Genomic DNA, 5703 nt, shown 5'->3' on the forward strand with positions numbered 1-5703 from the left:
AGAATAGATATGTACAAGTATGATAAATAAATAGAGTAATAACTATGTACAAACATATATACATACATACAGGTGCTGTGGGGAAGGGAAGGAGGCAAGATGGGGGGATGGAGAGGGGGACGAGGGGGAGAGGAAGAAAGGGGCTCCGTCTGGGAAGGCCTCCTGGAGGAGGTGAGCTCTCAGTAGGGCCTTGAAGGGAGGAAGAGAGCTAGCTTGGCGGATGGGCAGAGGGAGGGCATTCCAGGCCCGGGGAATGACGTGGGCCGGGGGTCGATGGCGGGACAGGCGAGAACGAGGTACGGTGAGGAGATTAGCGGCAGAGGAGCGGAGGGTGCAGGGTGGGCTGTAGGAGGAGAGAAGGGAGGTGAGGTAGGAGGGGGCGAGGTGATGGCCCACCAGCCTGCATGGCGAGGGGACAGAGGGCACATTTTCCCGAGGTTTGCCCTCAATCCCTCCTGCTGCTGCTGCTGCTGGAATTGGGCAAGGGTGGGGTGGTCCCCGGGTATCCCCTGCTGTGGTCTACAAATGTTCCCCCTTCTCTCTCATCCCTTTCATTCAATCGCATTTATTGAGCGCTTACTGTGTGCAGAGCACTGTACGAAGCGCTTGGGAAGTACAAGTTGGCAACATATAGAGACGGTCCCTACCCAGCAACGGGCTCACAGTCTAGAAGGGGGGGACAGCAAGAAGGGGCTGGCGCCATTGTGGGGGGAAGGGGACTGAGGGAATACTGGCCAGACAGGCAGGGCTGGAAAGAGGCTACAACAGTGTCTGTCTCTGGGCGTCTTGTAGAAGAAAAAGGGGAACACCCCCACCCACCCCCGCTGCAACCACCACCATCACAGCCGGCTCTGGGGAGCAGTCTCCCCGCCTGAAGGCAGGGTGCTGCCAGGGTTGACCTCGGCAGGACCCCTATTCCAGAGGGAGCCTGGGAATCACGCTACTTTGCTTATCAGATGAGGCTAGAGCAGGGGCAGAATTGGGTTCCAAGATCTCCCCGGGGTCAGCAGCGGCCAGGAGGAGCCGGGGGCTGGAGAATCCAGGAAGAGCAGGTTTGTCAGGAATATCCGCCTCAGCTTCCCCTCCCGGACACCACAGTCCCACCCAGGGCCGTGACCCTGGGCCCGGCATCAGTCCTGCTTGGACTGAGAGAGCCAGATTCAGGGCAGACAACCGTCCTCCTCTCCTTTCCTCTCCCCAATACTTCAAAGCCCACTCCAGAACAAAGCAGCGGTGCCTTATTGGAGAGAACCTGGAAATCAGAAGGACCTGGGTTCAAATCCCTGCTCCGCTATTTATCTGCTGTGTGATCTTGGGCAAGTCACTTCACTTCTCTGGGCCTCCATTACCTCATCTGTAAAATGGAGATTAAGACTGTTAGCCCCATGTGGGACAGGAACTGTGCCCAACGTAACTATCTGATTACCTATCCCAGCACCTAGAACAGCGCTTGGCACATAGTAAGCGCTTAGCAAATACCATTATTATTATCTTGTATCTATCCCAGCGCTTAACACAATACCTGGCATATAAAAGCACTTAACAAAATAACATTTAAAAAAAAAAAAGAAAACTCTCACCCATCCTGCAGACCATTTCATCGAGGCAGCCCCTCTTCCAGCTGATGTAGGCATGGGCTTCTCTTATTCTTTCCTCTTTTTCTTATGGTATTTGTTAAGTGCTTGCTATGTGCCAAGCACTGTTCTAAGCTCTGGGGTAGATACAAGCTAATCAGGTTGGACACCATTTCATGTCCCACATGGGACTCACTGTCTTACTCCCCATTTTACAGATGCGGTAACTAAGGCACAGAGAAGTTAGGTGATTTGCCTAAGGTTACACAGCAGGCAAGTGGCGAAGCCAGGATTAGAACCTAGGTCCTCTGACTCCCAAGCCCATTCATTCGTTCATTCAGTCGTATTTATTGAGCGCTTACGGTGTGCAGAGCGCTGTACTAAGCGCTTGGGAAGTACAAGTTGGCAACATATAGAGATGGTCCCTACCCAACAGTGGGCTCACAGTCTAGAAGGGGGAGACAGAGAACAAAACAAAACATATTAACAAAATAAAATAATTGGAATAAATATGTACAAATAAATTAGAGTAATAAATAAATAGAGTAATAGAGCCCATGCTCTTTCCACTAGGCCACAGTGCTTTCTTTTTTTATGATATTTGTTAAGTGCTTATAATTTGCCAAACGCTGTACTAAGCGCTGGGGTAGATAAACATACATATCTATTCTTATATATTCTATTCTTATATTCATATATGTACATAGATATGTACATATCTATTCTTTGTACATATCTATTCTATTTATTTTATTTTGTTGGTATGTTTGGTTTTGTTCTCTGTCTCCCCCTTCTAGACTGTGAGCCCACTGTTGGGTAGGGACTGTCTCTATGTGTTGCCAATTTGTACTTCCCAAGCGCTTAGTACAGTGCTCTGCACATAGTAAGCGCTCAATAAATACGATTGATGATGATGATAAAAGGTAATCAGATTAAACCCAATTCGTGTCCCACAAGGGGCTCACAATCTTAATCCTTATTTTACAGATGAGGTAATTGAGGCACAGAGAAGTGAAATGACTTGCTCAAGGTCACACAGCAGACAAGTGGCGGAGCCGATTAGAACCCAGGTCTTTCAGAATCCCAGGCCCATGCACTATCCGCTTCTAGACTGTGAGCCCACTGTTGGGTAGGGACTGTCTCTATGTGTTGCCGACTTGTGCTTCCCAAGCGCTTAGTACAGTGCTCTGCACACAGTAAGCGCTCAATAAATACGATTGATTGATTGATCCACTAGGCCATGCTGCTTCTCTGGTGGCTTGAGGACCACCTCCCCTTTGAAGATCTCCAAGCCCTTATCGAGGAAAATGGGGAAGATTTAACTCCTCCCCTGCTAGACTGTAAGCTTGAGGACAGGGACTGTGTCTATGAGAAGCTGAATGGCCTAGTGGAAAGAACATAGACCTGGGAATTAGAAGGATCTGGGTTCTAATCCGGGCTCCGCCACTTGTCTCTTGTGTGACCTTGGGCAAGTCACTTCACTTCTCTGTACCTCGGTTACCTCATCTGTGAAATGGGAATTAAGACTGTGAGGCCCCTGTGGGACAGGGGCTATGTCCAACACGATTTGCTTGTATTCTCCCCAGCTCTTAGTCCAGTGCCTGGCACATAGTAAGCACTTAACAAATACCACAGTTATTATTAGTAGTATTATTTATTGTAGTCTGCCAAGTGCTTGGTACTGAGCTCTGCACACAGATACTCAACCAATACTATTAATCGATTGATTGATTGGGGGGATTGGACAGGAAAATTGAGGCCCAGAAGAAAGTCTGGTCTCCCGTTCCCTGCCCCCTCCTCTCTAGTCTCAGCTCTTGGTTAGGCTGGGCATTACTGGCGGGGGGTCTTTGCCGCCACATATCTGGGGTCCCCCTCCCCCCGAAGTGATCCCAGGAACCCAGAATCACTCACTTTGGAAGCAATTAAACGGGGAAGCTGTCGCTGGAGCAACGTCTCTCTCCCGCTAATCGCTTCCCGGCTGGTAGCCCCGGGGCCGGCTGGCCGGCCCAGCAATTTGGCTTGATGTAGTGGAGGAGATGTCAGAGCCCGCAGCCTGGCCCATCTGTCTGAACTGCATTGGGAGTTGTCCAGCTCAATTATCGCCTCCACCAGACACCGGCCACAGGGCTGGGAGCCTGCTCGGACTGCCCAGATCCAAGCGCTGCAGCAGAACGGAGAGAGGGTAATGGCCTGGTACAGCAAGGGCCTGGGATTCGGCAGGACCTGGGTTCTAATGCCAGCTCTGCCACATAATAATAATAATAATGGCATTTATTAAGCGCTTACTATGTGCAAAGCACCGTTCTAAGCGCTGGTGAGGTTACAAGGTGATCAGGTTGTCCCCCGTGGGGCTCACAGTCAATCCCCATTTTACAGATGAGGGAACTGAGGCACAGAGAAGTTAAGTGACTTGCCCAAGGTCACACAGCTGACAATTAGTGGAGCCGGGATTCGAACCCAGGACCACTGACTCCAAAGCCCGGGCTCATTCCACTGAGCCATGCCGCTTCTCTGTCATCAATCGTATTTATTGAGCGCTTACTATGTGCAGAGCACACTATGTCTGCTGTGTGACCTTGGGTAAGTCACTTCACTTCTCTGGGCCTCAGTTACCTCATCTGTAGAACGGGGATAAGAACGTGAGCCCCATGTGGGTCAGGGACCGTGTCTAACCTGATAATAATAATAATAATAATAATAATAATAATAATAATAATAATGACATTTATTAAGCACTTACTATGCGCAGAGCACTGTTCCAAGCGCTGGGGAGGTTACAAGGTGATCAGGTTGTCCCACGGGGGGCTCACAGTCTTAATCCCCATTCTACAGATGAGGTAACTGAGGCACGGAGAAGTTAAGTGACTGGCCCAAAGTCACACAGCTGACTAGTGGCGGAGCTGGGTTTTAAACCCAGGACCTCTGATTCCAAAGCCCGTGCTTTATCCACTGAGCCACGCTGCCCCCCCCATAACTTGTATCTACCCCAGTGTTTAGAACAGCGTATGTATGGCACATAGTTAGCCCTTAACAAGCACCATAATAATAATAATAATTATTATTATTAATATTATTACTATTACTCGGCCCAGGTAAAGATGGGCCCACCTCCCGCCCACCTGCTGTGACTCCCTTCCTGGTGATTTCCACTGGGAAGGGCTAGAGAGGGTCTGGACCGGAGATGTAGGAAAACTGAGGCCCAGAGCAGCTGCTGGGTTGGGGAATATTGACTTCAGGATCTGGGCAGACTGTTGTCAGGGCCTGTGTCCAATCTGATTAACTTATATCTACCCCAGCATTTAGTACAGTGCCTGGAACAGAGTAAGAGCTCAACAAATACCATTTAAAAACCGTGCCTCCTTACACTCCACAGATTTGGGTTTTTTATATATACTTACTGGTACTTATTAAGTGCTTACTATGTGCCAAACACTATACTGAGTGCAGGGATAGATACAAGATAATCAGGTTAGACACAGCAGTCCCTGTGGTTCGCAGTCTAAGTAGCAGGGAGGGGGATTTAAAGTACATTATAACGATAAACAGTGACATTCCTGCTCACACGGAGCTCACAGTCTAGAGGGGAGGAGACAGACATCAATACAAGCAAATAAAATTACAGCTCTGTACATAAGTGCCCCCTTCCCTTTTCCCCACAGTGTCCCTGCCCCTGCCCCTCTTTCCCCATGCCCCAAAGAGAGAGAAGAAAGAAAGGGAGAGAGGCAGCATAGAGCACGGCCCTTGGAGTCAGAAGGTCATGGGTTCTAATCCTGGCTCCACCACCTGTCTGCTGTGTGACCTTGGGTAAGTCACTTGACTTCTCTGTGCCTCAGTTACCTCATCTGTAAAATGGGGATTGAGACTGTGAGCCCTACATGGGACAGGGACTGCGTCCAAACCGATTTGCTTGTATCTGCCCCAGTGCTTAGTGCAGTGACTGGCACATAGTAAGCGCTTAAGAAACACCGTTATTATTTCCTCTAGACTGTGAGCTCATTGTGGGCAGGGATTGTCTCTATTGTTGTATCGTACTTTACCAAGTGCTTGGTACAATGCTCTGCACACAGTAAATGCTCAATAAATATGATTGAATGAATGAGCCCCCACCCCTCTCGTACAGTGTGTCTCA

The sequence above is a fragment of the Tachyglossus aculeatus genome, chromosome 10, assembly GCF_015852505.1.
Source record: "Tachyglossus aculeatus isolate mTacAcu1 chromosome 10, mTacAcu1.pri, whole genome shotgun sequence".
NCBI classification, from domain to species: domain Eukaryota; kingdom Metazoa; phylum Chordata; class Mammalia; order Monotremata; family Tachyglossidae; genus Tachyglossus; species Tachyglossus aculeatus.